Genomic DNA, 27,098 nt, shown 5'->3' with positions numbered 1-27,098 from the left:
CTGCCCAGGCCCGACCCAGATGTCTGTTCACCTCTGGCTCGCAGCCAGCAGAGACATGAATATCACTGCCAAGGTCAAGGAATCTCTCTGTGACCTCAACGTACTCACCACAAACAGGTACAGACAAGAGAGCAGCATCCAAGATGTCATTGAAAGACTGGATCTTAGTTTTGACCCAGGAAACCTGTAATACCAGCATCTCCGACTCCTTATTCAGCACCTCGAGAGCCCCCAAAAGGACATGCAGAGTCTCTGCAATGATGAATACATCATGTGTGAAATCAAGGTCAGAGATCTTGACATTCCCAAACGATGCACTGCAGCTTGGTCTCTTCAACATCCTCCCACAATCCAGTCCACACAAGCACTAAAAAGTGTGGGGGCCAGTGCACACCCCTGATGGACTCCAGCAACAACTTGAAATAAGTCAGAGATGGTACTACCACAAAGCACAGCACTCTCAGTGCCAGAGTGCAGTTCAGACATTAGATTGATCAGTTTTGGTGGCACCCCATGAAGACCAAGAATACGGTCAATCGTTGACCTCTTTGGTGTAAAGCCTGACTGCTCTGGGCGTTGGTGGTCAAGTAGATGGTGGCAAACCCGATCAAGAATTATCTGAGCAAAGAAGGTCCCTCTTCCAGTCAGTTGGGATGATGCCTGTGTTCCAGGCAGAGCACAGAAACTGCTTGTAATGACATGAGTACAGCATTTGCACCAGCCTTGAGAAGTGCAGCATGGATGCCACAGATCCCAGGAGCTTTATCCCTTTTCAACTGGTTCATCGCAGCCTGTGTTTTCACAAACAAAGTTGGATCACAGTTGATTGGAGGGTCAGCAATCGGGATAGTAACACCCCCAGCATCAAACTCAACAGCTCGTGGATCAGCCAAGGAACAGCCACTCAAAGTAACCGGCCCAGCGGGCCTTTACTTCGGACTCCTCTGTCAAGAGCCTACCACCCTCTGCTCTAACTGCAGTACACTGAGGGATGGCCTTGGAGGAACACAATGCGTGAATTCCTCTGAAAGCAGAACGAGAATCACCTGGCAAAAGGTGATGCTCGACCCCATCACAGATTCCTTGCACATAGGCCTCCTTGTCAACCCTCAACGCACGTACAGTTGGGCACCTCAACTCCCTGAACAGCTCAGCTCTGGCATTAAGCCTGGCCCAATGACTGTGGTCAATGGTATGCAGTGTCCCTTGAGAGACAAAATTCTTCTTTGCCTTTTCATCAGTTCCAAGACATCCACTGGCAACATGAAGGAAGGTGGTCTTGAAGGCACTCCACAACTCTTCAGGATTCCCAAAAGCACCCAGACCCCCCGCCCCCCAGCCCCCGCACCAAATCCCCAATCAGCTTGTTCATTTACTCCTCAGCTGTCCTCTCATCCTTGAGCTTGTCAACATCCAGCCTAGAATGGGATGGTACCATTCTCCTGGATTTAAGCTGCAACTTCAGAGTTGCAACCACAAGTCTCTGGTTGGTATTGAGGAACTGAGCACTCCGGTAGACCCTGCCGTTCTGGATCTTCCTCCAGCAACCATCAACGAGCACATGGTCGATCTCCTTTGCCACACCACCAGCATTTGAATACCAAGTCCTGCGATGAACCTGTGGGTGCTGAAACCATGAACCAGCCACCCTCATCCATGACTTCTTGCAAAGTCATGGAACTTCGTGAGATTCTGGCTCACAGTTCCAGATGCATGGGGACCAACACATGTCTCATAACCATCCCTATCAGTTCCAGTTGATACATTGAAATCCCCCAAGACAACAACAGTATCTCGCCTGGGGCACTGATCAACCACAGACTCAATCGTGGCATGGAATGTCCTTCATGGTGATCACTTGCCTCAGTCGGAGCATATACAGAGGCCAGGGAAACGACACCCAAGGAGTGATGAATCCTTCGTCTCATGATGCGCTCGTTAACTGGTTCATCTCAATTGTCATTGGAGTCAGCTTATTGGACACAACTACAGCAACTCCTTGGGCATGGTAACCATCAGATCAACCACACCAATCATAGGTGTAGTCACTCACCATTGAGCACCAGTGAGTACAGATGTAGCCACATCTGCTTGAGCATCAGCGTCCAGAACAGTCAGGCTTTACACCAAAGAGGTCAACGATTGACCGTATCCTTGATATTCTGGTCCTCACCGAACGCAGACGAGAGTTTCGACAGCGTTCGACAGTGATCTCTGTAAAGCGTTCGATTAAGTGAATCGGGATGCCCTCCGGAGGATTCTTGGTCTTTGTGGGGTGCCACCAAAACTGATCGATCTGATGTCTGAACTATACTCTGGTACTGAGAGTGCTGTGAAGTGTGGTGGTACCATCTCTGACTTATTTCCAGTTGTTACTGGAGTTTGTCAGGGGTGTACTGGCCCCCACACTTTTCAGCACTTGTATGGACTGGATTTTAGGGAGGATGTCGGAGAGATCATGCTGTGGTGCATCGTTTGGGAATGTCAAGATCTCGGACCTTGATTTCGCAGATGATGCAGTCATCTTTGCGGAGACTTTAGATATCCTTTTGGGGGCCCACGAGGTGCTGAATGAGGAGTCGGAGCCGCTGGGATTACGGGTTTCTTGGGTCAAAACTAAGATCCAAGCTTTCAATGACATCTTGGATGCTGCTGTCCTGTCTGTGTCTGTTTGTGGTGAGGATGTTGAGGTCGTGGAGAGATTCACTTACCTTGGCAGTGATATTCATGTCTCTGCTGGCTGTGAGTCAGAGGTCAATAGACGTCTGGGTCGGGCCTGGGGAGTCATTGGTTCACTGGATCATGGGGTGTGGCGCTGCCGGTACCTGTGCAGGAGGACGAAAGTCCGAGTCTTCAGGTCCTTGGAGCTTCCAGTCTTGCTCTATGGATGCGAGACTTGGACTCTGACCAAGGATCTGAGACGGAGACTTAATTCCTTTGGTACCAGGTCTCTTCGGAGAATCCTTGGCTATCGCTGGTCGGATTTTGTGTCCAACGAGCGGTTGCTGAGAGAGACTCGGATGAGAATTGTTCCCTGCATCGTCCGTGAGCGTCAGTTGCGGCTGTATGGACATGTGGCTCGTTTTCCTGACACTGATCCTGCTCATCAGATTCTCTCAGCGAGGGAGTCTCGTGAGTGGAGGAGGCCAATGGGCTGACCACGTTCCTCGTGGTTGCAGCAGGTTGACCGGCATCTCAAAGAGATGGGGATGGGCCTGGCATCTGCCTGGGGGATGGCCAGACGGAGGCCCCTGGAGTACCGGTGGAAAGTGGACGCAGCGACGCACTGTTCTGGCACATGCTCCCATTCCTGACTTGACCTGACTCATCATGATCTTGCCACTATCCAGTCTCCGAACCTCAGAGAGTGCTGCAATACTGATGTTCAAAAGCTTGAGCTCTGATGATAACAGAGACAGGTGATCATCCTCTGAGGAAAAGGACATTCCAGGCACCCACCCGAAATGACTGCCTCATGTTAATCCAAGGAGACCACCGCCTGGTGGACGACACCTCAGCACCAGCCTGACACACGATGCCACAATCTGACCCGGGAAGGTTATCCCGTGGTTTTTCTCCTATCATCAAAGAGTGGGGGTCTCTAAGGCTTTGCCCCAATCCCGTCATCCAGTGAGCTGCCCTTTGAAGAGCAGCTGCACAGAAGGTACTCCCATGGAGTGGGTTTTACTTTGTGTTTTTCTTGTGTTTTGCAGAGTGAAGGGTTTTACTGCAGCCGGAGTGCAAATCCTGCCACCAACCTCCGAAAAAAAAAGTTCCCCAACTGCAGGAGGATGTTTTTTTTTATAAAAATCGATGCAGGTGATGTATAACATGAGATCTCAAAAGGTTGTGGATGAGTTTTGACAAAACCAGATGGATGAGTTGAATCGGTGACAAGAACAAGCCAATTCGATTTCGATTAAGTTCCACATTCAGGTCTGACCTATCAATGGGGATACAAAATGTAAACTGTTCAGCCTGGCGGAGGTATGTACTCTACGAGTGATTTTTCATTTGTTTGTCTGTTTGTCCACATAGAACATGAGTACTTTTTCTACAACCACTTGTCGGACTGAGGTGACATTTTCACCATCGGGACAACTCCCCACATAAAACATTTTATTTATAGTTTTGACATTATAGGTCATGTGTTGTGGCAGCCATGTACGAAAAATAAAGAAAAACTTTGGACCTCTGTGTCTCCAAAACCACACCAAGGAAAAAAATTAAAAACTTGGCACATGGCAAGTACTCCAGTAGATGATAAATGGGGTTTCTGGGATGCCCATTCAATTGAATGGGGGGGGGGGGGGGGAGGGGAAAACTTTCTGACCCAAGCCCCAAAAGCTCAAAATAGGAGACTCACTTCCTCTCCACCTATACCCTTCCCTCTCATTCAAGCAAATGTAAAATTGAGACAATGAAAGATTGAGATGAACTGATAAAAGCACTTCTTCCCTTTCATATTTTCATTCCACTCAGAGCGAAACAACGAATATTTGCCCATGTTCTACTTTAGGAAATAACTTAATTTTATTATAACATTCATTTCCATTGAGTGTATTCACAAAGAATAACTTGGAACTTGGTTCTTGGTATTAGTGTCTTTGTTGAGCAGAAATGAAATGATAAACTTCTCTCAATGCTCTTATTTGACCACCTCCTGAGCATAGACTCCTGTAGAGAAGGACTGGAACCTCCCATGCTCGGGGTTTGCAACTTGAGTCTGAAGGATTAACTTGAGTCCGGGGCAAAAATGACTTCTGGAAGGGCTGGAGACACGATCTCGGGATCCATATAGGGGTTTTTGAGGACGGCGAGTTCAATAGTGTCATTTTCAACACCACCAGAGGTCATCTTCAAGGTCAAAAGGTCATATTTCAAGGTCAAATTGCTGCATTTTGGTATTTTTTGCCCGTTTTTGTGTCTAACTCATAAACGGTGAGAGATGGCTGATTGTAATAAGATGCAAGTGTGTAGAGCTGTCAAACTTTGATATTTATTGTCATATATCGTATTACATAAACACTAGATGCATGTCACAACACTATGCCGATTACAACTATGTCTATGTCTATCACTAGTTGGAGAGCTTTTCTTTCCTCCTGAGGCATCCCAAAGCTTTTTCTTTGTCACTTACATTGAGGACATGAGTTTTCAATAGAATGTTAGCAAAAGTAGTACATGCAGCATTACTACTAGCTAAAGGAGCATCTACAGAGGATAACAGCTCAGCAAAATGAAATCGGCAGCGCATTTTAGTCTTGTCATACAAATTATAGGCATTATGTACAAAAAAACGGTTGACATAGTCGGCACACTCAATCCACCTCTATTCAAATTATCTAGAAACGCAGATAACACCTCGTGACCATCTTCATCATCAATGATCTCCTCCATACTGGTGCTATCGCCATATTTATGAACAAGGTGTCCGGCCAAATAAACTACTTTATGCTTAAGGGCATCGTCAGACCCCAAGAGATCCTGAGTGTCTTGAGGAGTAATCTCGTCAATGAGATCACTTCGCTCACCTGTATTTATGGAAGTTGTACAGTTCTTGTCACAATCAATCACACGAGAACTACATTCGGGCATAATGTCATGCTTAATGAGTGTTTGCAAATTTACAATTTTAGCTGCAGCCATAATGTCAACTACGTCAATGTAGAAGTTTCCACCGCTTCTTTGCCTGGCTTGGCCGAAAAACTTTTCCAAGGCTTCATCTGCAAATTTAGCAGGAAGAACGGAGTCAGTCTTTCTCTGCCAGAAGCAATTTGGCAGCATCCACATTATTACATGTGGACACAGTGAAAGCTTCAGCAGTTTGCTGAGTTAGCTTCAGCTTACGACCACCACCTCCTTGCCATGCGCAGGTAGATATAATTTGGCAGGCCTGCTCCAGTCTAGTGAAACTTGTACAGTCTGCTGTCCAAGGCTGTCTGGATTTGTCGCACAGATGGATAGCTGAGAAATGGTCTTTCACGTTCATCATCTTCAACCACTCGCTCATTATCTGGGTGAGGATGATTGTGCCTTCGCTGATGCCCAGTGAATCCTTGAAGGTCTTTAAAGCAGCGACAGTCTTGTCATTAACACTTGGCATACCAATGGTACGCTCTGGCGTTGAAGGGGCTTGGGGAAAACAGCGGTGTGCGTTTGCTTGGTTTAGCGAATAGGAGTAGCCCGGTCGATCTCATAAACCTTCTGAATATCACTCCAGTAAGCTTTGTACTCATTACCATCTACGACAAATGAGTGTCTTGCCATCAACAGTAATCCAGTTGTTGCAAACATTTTTCAAGATGTGCACGTAGTCGTACACTAAGAACACAGATTGCTTTTGAATTGACGGCACTTGGCAACTTCCTGGTCCTCCAAGTTTTGAATAAACACTGCGGATGGGATTGCAATTGTCACATATCAAAGAAATCACAGTACCACCAGCACCAACGACAGCTGATGCAGCTTCGATAAGGAGTTCCTTCAGCTGATCGGCAGTTAGTTTTTTGCAGGGCAAAATGCGTCGAATATAGCGTGGACCACCGAAATGGCAGGCAACTTCAACAACCATAGCATGTGAAGCAAGCATTTCATGTTCATCACCCGCTGCTGCATTTTGAGCTGCCTGCATCTTCTTAGCTCTTGATTCTGACGTAGAAGATGATGTTGGGCGTGGGGCTGAGGTCACCTGCTTCAAAGCTGATTTCGGTACTCCAGGAAATATTGATGGGGGTTCTTTGGGTCGTTTGCCACCCCTGACTGACACCCAATCACAACTGAAATGTGTCTCTCAAATATATATCTCCTTTAAGCACCTCAAGCTTTCTTTCTCATTTGGCATTGCCAATATCCATCTCTCCCTCTCCTCAGGATCTTTTGGGAAGGATATGACCTTTACATAAGGCGTCCCATCATAGTTTCCTCTACAACCAAAGCAGCTGTAACGACCGGGCATATTGTCACCAAAGCAGGAAACAACGCAAAGATCCTGTGAGATCACCAGCTGGACAATTTCTGAAAGAGAAACAAACAAAACATACATTAGTTAACGATGATAGAAATCAGTAAGTAGGTGCAGTAGGTGCACAATGTCATGTTTTCTCATAGACTTTACAAAAGTTTTCCTCTATGAGTTAGACACAAAAACGGGCAAAAAATACCAAAATTCAGTAATTTGACCTTGAAATATGACCCTTTGACCTTGAAGATGACCTCAGGTGGTGTTGAAAATGACGCGATTGGACTCGCCGTCCTCAAAAACCCCTGACATGGATCCTGAGATCGTGTCTCTCGCCCTTCGAGAAGTCATTTTAGCCCCGGACTCAAGTTAATCCTTCAGACTCAAGTTACAAACCCCGAGATTGTGAGGTTCCAGTCCTTCTCTATAGGAGTTTATGCTCCTGAGCCACATATCATTTTGAGATTGTAGTAAATTGTTTTTCCATTGTTCAATTGTAGAACAGGCAAAATGTCGATGACCTCACACAAATTGCAACAAAAGCAAACTCAACAGATTTTGATTCCTGGATATGTCCTCAGTGACAGATAAAAAGTCCTCAGGGTTCCTCCGGGGGGGAAAGTCCTGAAATCATGGAAATCCAATATGGCCACCACCCGGCTTCGGGGAAAATGAGAAAATTGTAAAGATTGATATTTTAAGATGTAAATATATGTTTTTCTGCATTCTAATTGTTTCTAGTTATGGTCAGTATATTGATATACAAGAATAATTATAAAAAAGTGAAATGTATTGAGGGTAAAATAAAAAATTATAGCTTTTTTTGTCCAAAAATGTCAATATTTTGTCCCGAAAAAATATATATTTACCTGATACTGATTTTGGCTCCTGGACAAAAATAAAAAAGAAACGTTGAAGACACAAGATGAAATCAAGTCTATGGCAATACAATATAATGATGTAAATCATTGAAACATGACAAAATTCACAATTCCACTCGGGGCAATCACATCTGCCTGGCCAAGGTTTTGAAATGAAAATGAAAATTCGCATTAAACTCAAAAACTACATCCATTATAAACTTACGATACATGTTGAGAAAAATCAAGCGTATTAAAGTTAGAACTCGACAATGTCGTCATCATCCTCATCATCCTCATCATTGTCACATGGAGTGTTTGTTCAGCCAGAGCCCCTGCAGTTTCCACAAGCTGGAGTGCACTCAATGTTGTGCTTCTTGCATGTGCATCTCATGGTGCTACATTCAGCCTGGCAGTTGCAGCTAATGACACGTAACATCTTTTCAGGAGCTGGAGCTGTTGATGTCTGAAGTGGCACAAAACCCTCGTCACACTTCTGCCAACCCCAGTCTGTCAGAAGAAGTTCATCTGCACATCCCTTCCATTCTTGGACTTACAGATACACACGCAGGCTGTGATACCTTGCTGCTTCTGATGGTGGTAACGTCTGTGGTTGCACGTGAGAGGAGCTCGAAGCCACCTTGTCCCAGTACCGCTGATACTGGAGGGTGTCCAGGGTGTCATTTGACTTTCCGTTGTAGATAATTATCACCAATGTTTTTTCTCGTGCAAGTGACACATCACATACGGAAGCTGGATATGTATCAAAAACCTTGGCCTGCTCACGGAATGTGTTGTTTGCTTTGAACTTTTTGAGGCAAGCTCCCTTTCCAATCCCATGAAGACGAAATGTCGTGTCGCACCCAAGAACTGCATGTAGAAACAGAATGTGCTTGCATATGTCTGTACCAATCATTTTCTTTGTAGCCTTGATGTTCCAGATGCGAGGCTTTTTTGTGTTCTTCTTTGGCTCGGGACAAAAGTAGAGGTCATGGGATTCTAAGCTTGCATGGTAGCATAGGAGGACGAGGAGGTCTGTGTCATCACCAACTAACACAGTGTTGGTGACAGTAGCAGACTGCACGGCCTTCAGTACAATCAGGAGATCAGCATCCCCTGAGGCATGGTGTGTCTCACAGTTCTTCTTCTGAAGCTCAGCACTCAACATAAAAATGAATCGCTGTTTATTCTGCCGATTGGCAAGAAACTGTTCCTTCTTCATTGTGAGACGTATGTCAGCTGTAATTGTCACAGTAGTGCCAGCATTCCCTTTAGACCATCTCTGGTGTGTCATGTCCTTCGTGTTGGTACTCTCATAACCATCAAACACGACGATGGCATCTCCGTACTTCTTCATTACATAATCACTGTACTGGTGGCATATGTCTCTGTATGTAGATCCACGAGACCATGGAATGCGTTGAACAAGTACACCGCCATCCAAAACATACTGTTGCCCATCATTGGGGATATCGGCTGGGACATCGGATCCAAGAAGATCCCAGATGGCATCAGCAAATACTGGCTTGTGTGCTTCTCGGAGCTGAAGAGAGGAATCAAAGAGGGCTGGTGGATAGCTGCACAGTTCATATTTGAAGGCCGACTCCAGTTCTTCTGCTGTCTGTGCAACAGTGATCAGTCTCTGGAAGAGGAGTTGTGGGTCAACCTGGACTTGCTTTCCATCAATCTTGACAGATGACTTCATGCCGAGGGTGACAACTTGGTCTTTCCTCTTAAATGTGTACTCGGCAGGTGTTTTCCTATCTATAGATTTCAATATTTTGGCTCCTACAGCATGTGCTGTATCGACGTTGACGGTGGGGTGTGCATGAACTTCCTCTGTTCCTGGATGCGACGCGATCCTGGTGTGCAATGTTCCTCAGACGTGGTGGTAAACTGCATCTGCTGCGTCCAAGTCATGCACATGCAGAATCCGTGCCTTCACAGCATCTGACCAAACATCGGCATATTGCCAGGAGCGTGTCGTTCAATTCAATTGTCTTCACTTGAAGCACATCCTGCGTTTTCCGCTTCCTCCCAAACTTGGCTGGTCTACCACAGAAAAGGCAATCAGTGTTGAAAGAGAACCCCTCCTCAGATGACCTAAGTACATGTCTATCACTGCTTGAACTGACCTTTGACTCTTCTTTCCTGGTATCCTTGGCTATCTGATGTGGGTTGCAGTATATACGCTGGCAGTCTTTGTGCACCCTTTCCCCAGGTACAGTGTGAATGCTGTCTTTCCTTGCGCTGCTGGCCTGGTTGATGGCTGAACACCCCTTTTCTGTTGGAGTTGAAGCTGATGGGCCTCCTCCATCCTGTTTGCAGATGGCACACCGTTCAGGTCCCTCCATGCCTGAAAATAAAAATGCAGGATTCGTGTAATTGTTTTCAAGTTTGAACTGACTATGTTATATTAACAAATAAACATAGCTATGGTATTTAAAATCAGAACTTGTCTTAATCCTATTAATGTATTAGCTATAGCCAGGCGTTTATCCTTTGCTTGGACCGAATACACATAACACAAAGTGCACATATTTCAAATTAAGGGGGTAGGGGTTGGCAAATGGAAATAAATTCAATAAAAATTAATATTGTGTGTTAATTATTTCACCAGAGGATAGTACTAATGTCCCTGTATCTGGAAATATATAGTATGTATGCCTGGGGATACATATGTTCTTATATGAACAAAGTTTCTCAAGTCCAAATATTTTTTCGGAAAAAATATTGACATTTTTGGAAAAAAAAGCTATAATTTTTTATTTTACCCTAAATACATTTCACTTTTTTATAATTATTCTTGTATAAAAATATACTGACAATAACTCGAAATAATTAGAATGCAGAAAAACATATATTTACATCTTAAAATATCAATCTTTACAATTTTCACATTTTCGCCGAAGCCAGGTGGCGGCCAAATTGGATTTCCATGATTTCAGGACTTTCCCCCTGGATGAACCCTTAGGACTTTTTTCTGTCACTGAGGACATATTCCGGAACCAAAATCTGTTGAGTTTGCTTTTGTTGCAATTTGTGTGAGGTTGACCAAATATTTCTGCTAAAATAAATGCCTGTACTATTGATAACCATCAAAGTTTTCAGTCTATTCAAGGATATTTTTTTCTTTACATCCTCCAACTTATGTGGAATTAAATTTATCCGCTTATTTGTTTTATCGACTTTTACCCCAGTTATTTCTTCAATAAGACATTTGATATTTCTCACATTCTTTATGTTTCCCATTTAAATACCAAGGCTGATTTCATCTCCACTCTTTGGTTTGGTTATTGCTTGGTTCTATCATTTATAAATCAGGAAAAGACGGCGGTAGCCTGTTAAAATTCCCAACCCAATATCTTAACACTTATACTTATAACCATAAGGGAGACGATTGATTCCATTCTCTAAAATATGTCTTTTATCATCAAAAGCTCCTAATGCTTTCTTATTTATCTCTTCTGTATATAATTGATGTTTATAACTTCTGATTCTATACATTTTTCTGTACTCTTCCTTCTTTAAGGTTTAACAGTTGTTATCATGTTTTAAGTTTATTGTTTCCTTGATTATACTTTTCTTTATTCCCTTTATATTAGCTTCTTATCACACCTTTCAATGTTATTATTATCGATATACATGAAAGCATAAGACTTTGATCTCAATCCTATGAATTCACTCATGACCTTCCCACCCAATTCATCTTTAAACTTACCAATTACCTTTTTATTCTTTGATGAAAAGAACACATCACCTGACTTATAATTACTTGTATCATATATATATATATATATATATATATATATATATATATATATATATATATATATATATATATATATATATATATATATATATATATATATATATATAGATATATATATATCAATATTATCAATCATATCCTCAGATAATCACTTGTTTTAATTTCCAATATAAAACTATCTTTATCCATATACAACAATGACACATTATCCTTGTACTTTGATTTTAAATTATTAGAGTAATAGTCACAAATGAACGACTTTGATAAGTCAAGAATTGTTGTTCCTTTCAAAATACGTTTATCCATTTCAATACTCTCTTTTTTTTCAAATGAATAGCACAAAAGTTCTCTGAAAACACCTCCACTCGTTCAAAACTTGGTCTAATAATTAACTTTGAAGGCTGTTTCCAAGATGAAGCAAGTCTTATGTTTTGTCGATTCCTAACATTTTCCATAGTCTTTCCAAACACAGCATTATTCATTAATTTATAAAAGTCCTTCTCAAAAATCTGTTTTTGCTTCTGTTCTCCTTTTTGTATTAAAATCAGTATACTTAATTAACCAATGACTTTGCTTGAATTTCAAAATCCTATGAATTTTCCTCACTCACAACCCAGCAGATAAATATTGTCTCAAGTTCCTTTGATGCAAAACATAACTTTCTTTCTCATTTAATGTAGTAAGTAGTTTTTCTGTAGATTTACCTTTTATATTAAACTGGCTGAAGTACCCGATAATACCCGGGAAATTTGTCCTATTTTCCTCACGTGAGTTAGACTGAGGCATTAGTTGTATGGAGAAAATTAGGAAGGCTTCTTTTATTCCTCAGATTTATGGAAGGAAGGCTTTATGCTGACGTAATCCTCAGAGAGGTCATAGTTGAAGGCGGCCTTGAGCCACTTAATGTTTCCAGCAGCAGTGGCAACTGTCCTTGATGTCCTGCCAAAACCCGGACCGAGAAAGCTGGAACGTGAGTTTTGTGCTTCTCTCGCCCGTCGGTGTGACGCTCTATTTGCAGTTTGGCGACGCTCTCTCTCTGCAGTCGACTCTGTTTGCCTGGCTCATTCATGAGCATATATATCAGCAGTAAGACGACTCTCTCTCTCTCTCTCTCTCTCTCTCTCTCTCTCTCTCTCTCTCTCTCTCTCTCTCTCTCTCTCTCTCTCTCTCTCTCTCTCTCTCTCTCTCTCTGCAGCTGACTCCGCTTGCCTGGCTCTTTCATGAGCAGATCTATCAGCAGTTAGCTGTTGCCGTGCGCGTGCAGTTCAAGAATTCAAATAACAGGAGGAGAATGTGTATGTTTAAAAAGTCAACGAATACGAACATTTTGTATTTCAAAAAACCCTAGCGTTTTTAACCATGAAGCCTTTTGTTACGATTAATACTCTGGCGCACTATTCGAAAGCCTTTTTTTTAATGAAAAAAATTTTTTTTTAATATATATTTTTTTCATTTTTATGGAAAGCCACCTTGCGCATCCTGGAGCTGAATGTTAGGTCTATATGTGTGTAAAGTTTCATCAAGATCGGTTCACTGGTCTCAGAGCTTATTGGTTACAAACAAACAGACAGACAGACAGACAAACAAACAGAAGGACTGCCATTTATATAGTAGATAGTAGAAGATGACTGTTGATATTTTCTGAACCATTCTTTTCTTGGACTTTCTTTATCAGGGGCATAGGGTTGGTCTTTATGTTTGTCATGAAGTTCTTCTGGATATTTTAAATCAACCTCAAAATAACATCCAACTTCAGCTTCATCCATTTCTTTTTGAGAGGAGACAACAATGTCTTGTAAAACTTTTTCATTATGTTTTTCTTGAACCCATTTAAGTTTTCCATTCGGTAAAGATTGAGACATAGCCCAACCATACAAATTGTCAGCATCATAATACATCAGGTAAGAGTTGTCCTCATTCTTATTATAATCAGGAAGATATTTGTTATTTGCTTTAGCATATCTCTTGGAACATACTTGAGATATTCCTCCTCTCTTAGCCTTCTCTATCATTAAAAGCATATTGTCACTGATTAATTCCAAATTCTCTTTTGTCATTTTAGCTCGCCTGTTCGAAGAACAGAGAGCTATAGCGATACCCCAGGCGTGAGTGTCAGCGTCAGCGTCAATTCCTCCCCTCTTAGCCTTCTCTATCATTAAAAGCATATCTTTGTCACTGATTAATTCCAAATTCTCTTTTGTCATTTTTAGCTCGCCTGTTCGAAGAACAAAGAGCTATAGCGATACCCCAGGCGTGAGCGTCAGCGTCAACGTCAGTGTCAGCGTCAGCGTGAGCGTGAAAATGTTAAAGTTTTTGGTGCAAGTTATTTGGAAGCTTGCCATTCATTTAATATGTGTACTTGGATGCTGATATTTGGCATGGAGGATCCTTTGGGGTATATTATTGATGTTGTGAAATTGAAATTAAAAAATAATTTCAAATGTTTTAAATTTTTGACCTGTTTTGAACTTAATTTTTTTGTAGCACATCAACGTTAAAGTTTTTGGTGCCAGTTATTTAGAAGCTTGCCATTCATTTAATATGTGTACAAGGATGCTGAATTTGGCATGGAGGTTCCTTTGGGGAATACTATTGGTGTAGTGAAGTTGAAATTAACAAATTATTTTAATTTTTTTTTAAATTTAAACAGAAGATGGTGTCAAAGCCACCCAATGCTCGCATGTTTATACGAGACGCTTGCCATTCATTTAATATGTGTACTTGGGATGCAATGAAGTCCAAATGAAATGAATTTTGTTGGTGCACCTTTTTCAGAGACTCAATATTTGTGAAGTCAAAACACTACATATTACTTTTTAGCTCACCTGTTCGAAGAACAGAGAGCTATATCGATACCCCTGGCATGAGCGTCAGCGTCAGCGTGAGTATGAAAATGTTAGTTTTTGGTGCAAGTTATTTCCTTTCTAATGTTGTTACCTCCCACACTATTTTTTACTGATTACAATATACAAATACATATATTGCTTTAAAATTATTTGGATCAGACTTCACTGCAATGCTTTATAAAAAAATATTATTAGACTAGTCTTTTAAAAACGATAAATGTATAAACAGGCGAGCATTGGGTGGCTTTGACACCAACTCTCTCGTTAACATAGCACCAAGCCAAACCCGGGGCTGTGTAATAGTGAGCAGGGTCTAATCCATAAGAATTTTTATTATAACAGACTGTTCTAAAAGTTTCAAACACATCAGCCAAAAACAATACATCAGTTTTAAGATACAAATCATGATATTCTCCAAGATTCTTTAAATTAAACTTCTCCCAAACCTTTTTAGCTTGTGTGTAATCTCTATCGGAAATATGAGTTTTATTCAACTTTCCAGAGAAACTTTCCCTTGAAGGAAGTTGTGTTTCTTTAAACTTCTCAAATGAATCCATATAGTCATACGGATGTATTCCCTTTTGTCATCAGAGATCAATCTCTTCTTGATTTGAGAAATGTGATTTAAGATTTGGTAAGTTTTTAATATTTGATGCTAACTCAGATAATGAATCTCCCATAAACTTGTATGTGTCAAGAAATCTGATATGGGTTGTGGGGAATGTATGAATTGTTTTTTGTGAATGAGATGTATTTTTGATCTGTGTTAGGAATGGTAGAAATATCTCCAGATGTCTTTGATAGTTCATTTATAAATAGATGTGTGTCATAGTGAGCATTGTTGTGAAGAAAGACAGGAATAAAATTTGGGGGCTTGTAATTAAGATAACAATGGGAATGAGCTGGACCTCTTTATTTACCAGAAAGATGACAGTGATCCCCATCCTTGACCTCTCCCTCAATTTTCTCCTCACAAATATGGCAGATACTGTTCTTTCTAAACTCCCTTTTCTCTCCCTTTGTTAATGACATTGGTTAATTGGTTTTAACCATTATTTCTCTGAGTCTTATGGAGTCTTTTTCCAATCATCTTACAAACTCCTCTGAGGCATGTTCGCCTCCATAACGTTCTAACTTGTATTCATCACCAACAGATGATTTGATATAATAACAGAAACCACAAGGAGTATGAATTTCATATTTATTTGTGTATGATTTATTTGGATTTGGAGAAACAGAATCTATCTTTTCAAGGAAGGATAGTTTCAAAATCAGCATATATCACAAATGCATGTTTTATAGATTTGCTAAAATCTTCGAATGATATGTTTGAACCTGCGTTTGGTAAATTGATTATGGTTGATTCATGATTTCTACAATATTTTGAATGTTGATTTAATCGTTCTTTTGTGTGAAAGGAGTTGAGACATCTCTTACAAGGATATGTTTTACATTTTCTCTTATATAGTTGTGATTTGGTTAATCTTGATAAATTTTTGATGAAAGCATTATGTGATTTTTTCCTTTGAAGTACAGTGGAAAAGGTCAATGTGTGTTTCATCATTTTTATAGTTGCTTGAGATTTTTAATATCTGAACTTTGGATGTATCTGTTAATTCATATACATTAACAGATAGATTATTCATTTTCTTTAAATTTAGGAATATCTCTCAATGACATTGGAAACTTTAAATCTTCAGCATTTAATGTATTCTCGTATTTCTTATAATGTTTAACCCTTTCAGGTTTCCAATGTGGAGGATGTAAGTGAACAAGAACAGACCATAGAAAACATTTATTATCTTTGTTTTGAATATCAACAACTGCTTTCTTAAGTTTTATCTCTTTTGGTAAATCAATATAAGAAGAAGCTTGAAGATGATCTGATTTTAAGATGTGTATATCTGAAAAGATTGTTTTTGTAAAAGCAAATCCACTACCTACTGCAGTCCTATCAACATCTTGTTCTTGTCTCTGGAGTTCATCGTAAACATCACATCTTACAAAATCTTGAAATGATGAAATAAAGTGAGGGTGTGTCTTCATATAGGGAGTAGTTTCATCACCTTCTCTTACCATATTCAATTTTACTCCCATATAAAACTTTAAAGTTTTCATTTCACTTGATGTGTTTTTAATTATAGTTTCAATACTTTGTTTAACCATATCAACAGCTTCAATGAGTGAAGATGGTCCAGGGTCTTGAAAGCGAAACAATCTTATTTTTATATGTCCTTTAAATGCCCCATCAGTGTTTTCAATGGAGAATTTAGTGGCACCTTCCCTTTCTTCATTCTTCTTGTGTTTGTGTGATTGCAGGTGTTTATTATAATTTTTTTTAAAGATTATCATGATCACATCTATCACAATGTTTTGTTTCTTGGTGAAGTGGAGATATTTATCTGAAAAGATTGAATACGTGTTTGTTGGTTTGAAGGTGTTTTTTATAACATTTATATTCATGATTACAAACATCGCAGTACATTGTATTCACCATATTTATAGAACAAAACTTTGCTTGAAATAAAATTTTCTTGATGAAAATCCCATTTAATTTATAGGTGAATCTGTGCTCAAAACCATTTTATCCTCCAAGTTTTTTCACTTCATAAATACAATGTATCAAGACACAAAAAACAAGTTGCGATCAATCTCTTCATTTGTAAAAGATACTGAGAAATATGTCAAGCATGTAAAATTGAATAAAGGAAAATATAACAACTATTGGATAAAAACAATTATGGTGAATAATATGAGTTCTTCAATTTCCTTCAGTGGAAGGGCTTTTAGTATATCTGGAAGAACATCAATTAAAGTCACTCCTGGTTCCGGGTTTGGAGCGTTGGCAGGTCTCCTTCAGGGCTCTCTGCTGACGATCTGAAAGTTAGGTTTCCGGTCGTTTAACTGTTTATTTTCTTCCCTGCATGTTACTGTGTGTTCCTAGTTCGGTTTTGTTTCAAAAATCGTGCTATTTTGTGAGTTTTCGTCGACCTTGTCTTTCCGAGTGCTTGAGGCCTACCCATCGTTCCCCTCGGTGTACGATCGTGTTTATTTGTGTTTTCTCCCCATTACCTTCAATTTCTATCTTCCCCACTCTCCCAACGTCCCCCGTCCATCCCAACGAAACACTATTTCTTGTCTTAAATTAAATTTTAAAAAACCTACCTTTCTCCTTGCACACTCACAAGTCTCGATTCTTCCTCTTCTTCTTCTTCTTCTTCATCCTCCTTTTCTTCTTCCTCCTGCCGGCACACCATCTTTATTCTTCTGGGCGAATGTTTTTATTCTTCTGAGCGAATCTCATCCAAACTCTCTCGCCATTACCTTCATGATTTATTCAGATCTACAACCTTCCATTCCCGAATCTTAACTGTTCTTCAAAAATACATCAAAAAATAATAACCTTCCTTGTATCCTTTCAATTTCGACACCTGAAACCACGTGTCTCTCTCCTCTTGCTGGTACTTTTCATCGACCAGCAGCTTCACACTGTATTTACCGTGCAAATTCACTACATAATTCCACGATTTTACTTCAACCTTCCCTTTTCAAAATGTTACACAATCCTTATTTAAAATAAATAATTTCACTTTTGACGATACACCTCCCAGAGCCAAGTACTTCTCCTATAACCACGTGATCTGTTTAGACCCCATGTGTTTATCGATCCAATTTCACCATTCACCTCACAATTTTTTCAACAACACTTCCATGACCTAATCTGATGAAAACTCTCTCAAACAATAATAATAATAATAATAAATACGATATCTTATAATGCTTCGTCTTCCTCTTTCACACATGTGGTATTCTTTACTGTATCATAATGCACTACTCTTCTACTATTTCAACAGACTGCTCTCAATTTGACCTCTCCTTCATACTTTGCCGAAAAAAATCCAACTGTTCGAGCGTTTATTCTCTCCATTCTCTGATTTCACCTTTATTGCATCCATCAAGAAACGTGTTTAATCGCATCTCTGACCTAAAACGAAAAACAAAAACCCAGTTTGCTGTGAATGTTCGCTTTCCATCAACCATTCTTTTTTTTCCAATTTCAGTGCCAACTCTTCCCTCTCACCCCTCACTCTCAAAGCAACCATACCACTCTTCTCCCTCCAAGCCTCCCTCTCACCTCTCTCAACCCCCCCCTCACCTTTCTCCCACCATTCACCCCCCTCACTCATCCTTCTCAAAGTTGCTCCCGCTCTCATCCACAAAGCTGCCTCCTTCCACTACCCTCTCACCTCCATCTCTTCACTCAACCTCCTCAAATCCCTGAAAATATCTGCTGCTCTTCCTCCACTCCAATCGGTTCTGCTGACCACGTCCTTGTCAAAGTGGAAATCTCTCTGGCTGTTCTAAGAGAACCACCTCAGCACCGCGGAGTCTGGCATTTCACTCAGGCCAACTGGCAGGGTCTCCAAGCAGCCATCAAACTTCGAGACTGGTCTCCCATCGCTACTTTCTCCAACATCAACTCATCCTGGGAATTATTTCAAAGAAACTTGCTCTCTCTCTCATGCACAGATTTATCCCTTCTCGTCTTCAGTTGTCCTACCCTTCCTCCCGCCCTTGGTTTACTGAAGCTTGTGGTGAGGCAGTTGTCCTGAAACAACTTGCCTTTTCCTCATGGAAAGCAAACCCAACTGAGGGTAATCTCAGTTCCTTCCATAAAGCTCGGAACAAGTGTGTATCTACCCTCAGGAGAGCCAGAAAACAACATCATTCAAAGCTCAAATCTAGACTTTCAAACCTCTCTCCCTCCTCAAAATCCTGGTGGCATCCAATCAAATCTATTTCTGTTGTATGTTCCCCCTCCACCCCCTTCCCTTACCTCAAATAACCGCACTGCTGATACCGCTCATGAAAAGGCTGAATGCCTAAACTCGGTGTTTGCAGCTAAATCTTGTGTCCAAAACCAATCGCTTTCTCTACCCACCTTACCCAGTCACACCCAACTGTCCCTGGACTCTGTGTCCTTTTCTCCTGACAAGGTGGAGAGTTTGCTGTCAAACCTCGACTCAGATTCTGCAACCAGTCCAGACGGCATCAGCCCACGTGTCCTAAAAACATGCTCTTCTGCTCTTGCTCTCCCTCTCTCTGTTCTATTCACCCTCTCATTGTTCAAGGTCATCTGCCATCTGCTTGGAAATCAGCAAACATTACTGCCCTGCATAAAAAAAGGTGCAAAAACAGATGCCTGCAACTACAGACCAATCAGCCTTCTCCCAATCATCAGCAAGGTTCTGGAATCCATCATTGCTTCATACATTAAATCCTTCCTCTTCTCCAATGGCTTGATTTCTGATCATCAATTTGGTTTCAGACCAGGTCACTCTACCCTGGATATGCTGCTTTTGCTCTCCCAACAATGGATGGAGGTCCTCAATGCCAGACAGGAAATCCGAGCCGTATCCCTGGACATATATATCACGTGCTTTTGGCACAGTCTCATACCCTGCCCTGCTCACCAAACTCTCTTCCTATGGTATCCAAAGCCATCTCCACTCATGGCTCGCAGACTTCCTCTCCTGTCGAAGTCAACGTGTGGCCCTAAATGGAGTTCTTTCATCCCCTCTTCCTGTCCAGGCTGGAGTTCCTCAAGGTCGCGTTCTGGGCCCTGTTCTTTTTGTTGTTTACATCAATGATCTTTCCGCCTCTCTGGAAAATCCTCTATTCTTTTTGCTGATGACTCCACCCTCTGACGTACCATCGGTCATCCCTCAGACCGGCAAAGCAGCAGCTTCTTCACTCACTGCAGATCTGGGTAAAATCACAAACTGGTACAACACGTGGAACATGTCTTTCGATCCGGACAAATCTCACACTCCCACTATGTCTCTCCGAAAGGACCGTTTAGAACCCCCCCCCCCCCCACCATCCACTTTCTCAACAATCCGCTGGAAGAAGTCCTTTCTTTCAAGCTTCTGGGTCTCACTATCTGCCATCACCTTTCCTGGGAAAGCCACATTTCAAACCTGGCCTCCAAAGCCAGTCACGGACTGGGAATCCTCCATCGTGCAAAGTCCTTCCTCGGCCCACATGAGCTCCTGACCACTTACAAAGCTTTCGTCTGCAGCCTGATGGAGTACTGCTCTCCCCTCTGGGCTGGTGCTGCTGTCTCCCACGTTTCTCGGCATCACGCTGTGGAAACCAAGGCATTTCTTATCATTGGTATCTCCCGCAATGAGGCTGTCTTTGGGCCTCTCACTCTCTCACTGCAGGCTAGTCGGTGGTCTTTCTGTCTTCTACTCTCTCCTCTCTAGCCGAGCCCCCCCCCCTGCTCTCTCTGCGATTTGTCCCCATCATATTTCCACAGGGCGCTCAAGGTCCGCCAACAACCCCCTTCTGGTAAAACTACCAAAATCACGAATCACTGCTCGTCTTTACTCTTTCATTCCTCTTTTTCCCCGCCTTTGGAATAGACTCCCTCACTCTGTTCAATCCCACTCTTCCCTCCAGGCCTTCAAAACAGCTGTTCACCACTACCTCTTATCATCCCCAATCCAAATCCTCGATCTTTTCTTCCCCCGATAATCCATCCAAACCCACCTCCTTCAACTTCCCTGCTTTCCTTCCTGAAAGTACCTGTAATGTCCATCTTGTTCTCCCCATGTTCCCCACCCCATCCCTCTCCCTTACACAGATCTCCTAATGTCTCTGTTCCCCACTGTTTTGTCCTTCCCACTCCCGCCCTCTTGTCTCATGCCCCCTTGCTGTCCGTTGTGTGTTAGCTCTCACGCGAGCCTCGACAAGGTGTACAAAAAAAAAAAAAACATAAAAAAAAAACGTCGTTTTGTTAGTGTTCTGATAAACCATGAGAGACATGGGCACAGAATACTTCCTCATTTTCACAGCACGACTGTGCTCTTAATGGCACTTCCCAATTTTACAGAACCGAAGGAGGGATAGTGAACTTCCCTTTCTTTCGTGCTTGAAGAGACAAAGTGAATATACTCGATGGAAATGAATGTTAAAAGAAAATTAAATGAGTCAATTTTACATTTGCTTGTATGGGAGGGAAGGAGAAAGGTGGGGAGAAAATGAGTCTTCTATTTTGAGCTTTTGGGGCTTGGGTCAGAAAGTTTTTCCCTTTTCCCCCATTCATTTGAATGGACGTCCCAGAAACCCCATTTATCATCTACTTACTCATGGGGAATAAGTGTGATTTTTAGCTCGCCTGTTCGAAGAACAGAGAGCGATAGCGATACCCCCGGCGTGAGCGTGAAAATGTTAAATTTTTTGTATTACGGAAAAACTCCTCGATGGATTTCGACGAAACTTGGTGGGGGGGTTCGGTATGGTCCAAGGATCATGCCATTAGATTTTGGACTTGGTCCCCCCCCCAAAAAAAATTTGTTGGAGAAAATTTTTTTTTTTGCATTTATACATGTTTTAAGTGATTTCCAACCCCCCCAAAAATTCACCCCCCAAAAAAAATTGTTAGAGAAAAATGTTTTTTTTTTGCATTTCTGCATGTTTTAAGTGATTTCCAACCCCCCCTCCCCCCAAAAAAAAATTGGTGGAGAAAAAAAAAAAATTTGCAACTTTTTTTTCAACAAAATTTCGATTTCTTTTTTTTGCATTTCTACATGTTTTAAGTGATATATATATATATATATATATATATATATATATATATATATATATATATATATATATATATATATATATATATATCGGGGCGTATTATGTGATACCGGTCGTCCGTCCGTCTGTCTATCTGTCTGTCCATCCGTTCCTGTCCGCACTCTAACTCCCAAAGTTTTCAACTTTCACGTTTCATATTTGGTACATAGGTACAGACTGTGGAGACGGTGTGTCATGACATACGTTCGTCATCTAAAGTGGTTGCCATGGCAACCAGGATGCTGTTTTCCATATAGTAGCACAATTCTGTATATACCTTGTTAGAGCGTATATTGTGCTCACTTGTGCTCTTGTTACTGATTACAATATACAAATACATATATTGCTTTATAATTATACTTCACTGCAATGCTTTATAAAAATATTAATTATTACACTTGTCTTTTAAAAACGATAAATGTATAAACAGGCGAGCATTGGGTGGCTTTGACACCAACTCTGGTTTAATGATGTCATAGGTGCCTTCGTTATGATGTCATAATTGCATACATAGAATGCAACATTGGATCGGTATGAAAATTTTTGAAGGTCATTTTGGGATATATTGGTCCACAGAAATAAAAAAAAAATTGATGACGTCATCATCCACTTGGTTCAGCAGCCATATTGTTTAAAAATAAATTATTATAAATTATTCTTTTCTGAAACAGCTGAACAGATCGAGGTGAAGCTTTACAAGTATGACCGCCTTTCCGATGATGAACAAAAATTCACACATATGATGTCATAGGTCACATGGTTTGGAAACCATATTGGATTTACCATAAAACTTGAAAAATCTTCCTCTCCAGAATGGCTGGACAGATTGAGGGGAAACTTCAAACAAATGTTCCCCAATCCTTGTGGATACCATGGTATTCACGAATAATTATTGATCGGTCACATTGTCTGGCAACCATGTTGGATTGAGCGAAAATCTTAAATAAATTATTTCTCTTGAACCGCCTCATCGATTGATGTGAAACTTCACAATTATGATCTGGTGGTTGGGAATACAGTAAAACTTCCTCCAACGCGGCTTCCTCGAGTGTGGTTTCCAATTTACACGCTGAATTAAATGCGTCAAAACCTTCCCAATGCGAGCGTGTGTTTCACATTTACTCGATCGTGGCTGGTGTTTTCCCAAAGATTTCTGTTATTCTTATTCCTTGTTACCGTACTGTACTTTACTTAACTATTGTCCACACAAGGGAGGTCTTCGGATAAATACAAGGCTAAAAAGATCCTCCTTGTGTGGACAAGGGTTCATCCTCTGTCATTTTGGTGGTTTAGATGTTTTGGATTGGGAAGTCGTTCTGCCGTTTATGCTGTTGGTTGAAACTGGTTGTTTTGCAAAGTTGCAATGCTGTTTTGATGGGCTGGAAGTGTGGTTCATTGAGAATAGTGATTGTTGTAGAGGGCACCCTGAGCGCTGGGCGCCGTAGGCCACGAGTAGGCCATGAGCCCAGAGGGGCATGCCAAATTAATGGGCCTGGGGACCCAGGGAATGGGCCTGGAGCATCAAATGGTAGTGACGGCACTGGGGAGAAGCCAGAGAGAGCTCTACCGACGTTTCGGAATGGAGTACAGGTAAGCTCGGTAGACGGAACCAGTGCCCGGGGACACCAAGTGCAAGTTTATGCAGGTGGCCATACCTGCAAGTGGAATCACACTGCCCAGCCATGATATTGTGCAATGGCGCAGAACAATTGAGGCCCGACCATAATTTGATTAAACACCAACACACGGGACGGCGGGAAATTGGTTGCATAGAACCACTGCAGGGGGGAAGTAATTTAAAAAGAAAAAATGGAGTTTTGTGATGTTAAGTTTGAGTCGGGCTTCTCCTCCTTTGAGTGGACCCACTGAGTCCCAAATTTTAGTATAGGGGTTTGCACAGCCATCCTCGGGCTAATCCGTTGGCAAACCTTTTGGTGCCATGCCACCTCATTTATTTGTCACTGTGCATGTGTGTGTTGATTTCCTCTTGGGAGATACGATAGTGTTACGGCCCAGAGGTGGAGGCTCGCCACGAGGGAAAGCACTTGAGTTCATCCTGAACTCCTGGTCCTGAGGCCACCAGTCACGGATAGCTCCGCAGGTCGATGGGTTGTTAAGCAACCACGAACGTCGATTGGTACTGCCAATCCTGGCAGGGTGTCACCACTTTGTGTGGTTACCTTAAATTTGGAAGCCTGCACCAAGTGTGTTTCGTGCCCTCATGGCACACCCTGCTTACTACCAAGCGGTACAGTGAGTGTGCTCTGGCTAACAATAGCAAATCACGAGGGGTAGAACTTCCCAGCAAACACTACGTGCGGATTATGCTGGATTAATGGAGGAAAGTATGTGACGTACAGGAGTACATTCACAATAATAAACAAGTTTATTTACAGCAAGGGTGAAGAAAGGTACGTGGAACAATAAGCAAAGGTTTTAATTTGCAGCAATATTTTTACAGCAGGGGGAAGCAAGAATTGGTGTGGTGTGGCAAAATAAATGCAATTATTTACTAAAGAGGACACAGTCGAGAGTTAACATGTCCTGATCTTGTGCAATCTTAACTTATATTAACATGACAGGCGCCATCAGAATCACTCCCAAGGAAAGTTATGAGCAAAGAAGACAAGAAAAGGTATGAGGTGTTTGCGACCTCTGAATTGCCAGGCGAAGCCGACAGCCTGCCCAAACCCAGTCGCTGAGGAGTTGGAAAGGGTGGGGTGGGGGAGAAAAACTGAGAGGGTGCAGTGTATGATCGGGGGAGGTGTGGTGAGGCGTGCGGTGATGTGCAGGTGAAGTGCGTAGAAGAGGGTGTAAATGTGTGGATCAAGGGAGGTTGCAAATAAAGCAAAGACCGTGTGAGAAGATAGTCCTAAAGTGAAGTGTAAAGAGGTCTGCACGTGTAAATGTCCAGGTTGTCTAATACTGTGCTTGTTCTGGCACCTGACTTTTCTCACCGCCCCACACTCCGCTCTGTGGGCTCCGTTTCTCTCCATCCCACTCCGTTCCACTCCACCAACCAGGAACACACCAACCAACCAACCGAGCGGAGCTGAGCCAAAGAACCGAGAAGGACATCATGCTTACCAGAAAACTGAGCGAACCTATTGTGCGGAATGCACTGCACTTTACAATCCCTTGGTGGGAGCGGTGCTTTGGAGAGTATCCCAGGGAATGGCTGTGCTTGGGAGCATATCAGGTGGAGTGATGGGTGTTTTCCAGTGCCTTCATTGGCGTACATATGATAACCCCAGTGTTAGCTCTGCCCAGGCGAGGATTCGGCAGCGGAAATGGCCTCACTCGCCCTGAGCTCCCCCATGCGCTTGAGCTCTGAGATTATCATAGCAGCAGGGTATTCAGTTGCACTCACTGGCCACGAACATGAGCAGGACACCCAATGAGGGCTGTCATTAAGCAGAGCACTTGGGATATCCATATGATGTTGAATGGAATTCAGCGCACCCACATGCTCCAAGTTGGATACCTGAACATTCCAAGTCTGAGTGCCAGTAATGGTACACCACGCTCCCCCATTCCCTGTTGGTCTGAAAGGGAGTGGTGGTCATCGGTGGCGGTGACTGTGGTTGAGACATATGTAGCGGCAGTGTAGCATTGAGTTCTGACGTGGTGGTTTGTGGGTTTCAAGCATCATGGTTGTGATTGTTTGTTGTGGTTAAGGTGGTAATGGTGAATGTAAATAAGCTTGGATTATGGTTCGATGGTGTGGGAATTATTATGAAGGAGTCTTGTTGATATACGAATTATTGTAGAGTTGCGGTTTTGAGTGGTGAGGGCTGAGCTGAAATGTTTGTTGGATTATGGCGTGTGATCTGAAGGAATTTTGGCATGCGTATACGAATGACTTCCAGTTGCTCTGGTTGGCATGCCTGCGTGATAGAGAGCTCCTATGTGTTGCGAAGTAAAATAGAGAAAGAATGGAAAGAAAGACCTACCTGAAGCCCATGCAACACATATGACCCATAGCCCATTACACATAATACAAATGAAATAACTATCTTGGGAACCACTATATGTTGTGTGCCATTGCCTTGGGAGAATGCTAGTTTTGCAGAACTGTAACAATAGGTTAGTAAGTGGGATTAATAGACCTGTAAGGGATCGATTAGATAGCAGAGTTTAAAGGGACAAGTGTTAGGTTACAGCAAAGTTGGAGGGACTAAAGGGGGTGGAGAGTGTAGTTATGGGGAGTCGTGGGGTCGTTAATTTGAGGTTAGGACCGAAGCTTGCCACCTGATCTGCCCCTGCACGTTTCTGCCCCCACGACAGAACGAAACCATCATGAGATCGTCCAGTGTCACCTGCCAACTTGGTTCGCCTTGCCTTGTTTGCCCTCCATTGCCTTCTTTGCCTTGCCTGCCACCCTTGCCATGTCCTCCTGCAGCTCATTGCTCACCATCGCAACACCACCAAGGACGGCCAGTGGGCAGCTACGCAACTGAGGACCATCAGTGGGCAGCTACGCAACCGAGGACCATCAGTGGGCATCTACACTACCGAGGACTCTGTGGGCAGCAACACAACCGAGGACTCAGTGTGCAGCTACACAACCGAGGACCGTCAGTGGGCAGCTACGCAACCGAGGACCGTCAGTGGGCAGCTACGCAACCGAGGACCGCCAGTGGGCAGCTACGCGACCGAGGACCGCCAGTGGGCAGCTACGTGACCGAGGACCGTCAGTGGGCAGCGACGCGACCGAGGACCGCCAGTGGGCAGCTACGCGACCGAGGACCGTCAGTGGGCAGCTACGCGACCGAGGACCGTCAGTGGGCAGCTATGCGACCGAGGACCATCAGTGGGCAGCGACGCGACCGAGGACCGTCAGTGGGCAGCTACGCGACCGAGGACCGTCAGTGGACAGCTACACAACCGAGGACTCAGTGGGCAGCTACACAACCGAGGACTCAGTGGGCAGCTACATAACCGAGGACTCAGTGGGCAGCTACGCAACCGAGGACCGTCAGTGGGCAGCTACGCAACCGAGGACCGTCAGTGGGCAGCGACGCAGC

General features: G+C 42.6%; 1 pseudogene; it reads right to left on the bottom strand.

Moving 5' to 3' along the window:
• Positions 1–7,532: 7,532 nt before the first annotated feature.
• On the bottom strand, positions 7,533–26,060 carry LOC147027594 (uncharacterized; annotated as a pseudogene).
• Between the last annotated feature and the right edge of the window lie 1,038 nt (positions 26,061–27,098).

This window comes from Eptatretus burgeri, chromosome 4, assembly GCF_056783735.1.
Source record: "Eptatretus burgeri isolate ZD-2024b chromosome 4, Ebu_testis_v1, whole genome shotgun sequence".
In the NCBI taxonomy this organism is placed as follows: Eukaryota; Metazoa; Chordata; class Myxini; order Myxiniformes; family Myxinidae; genus Eptatretus; species Eptatretus burgeri.
The sequence above is the reverse complement of the archived record's forward strand: the minus strand, read 5'-3'. Positions and strand labels throughout refer to the sequence as shown.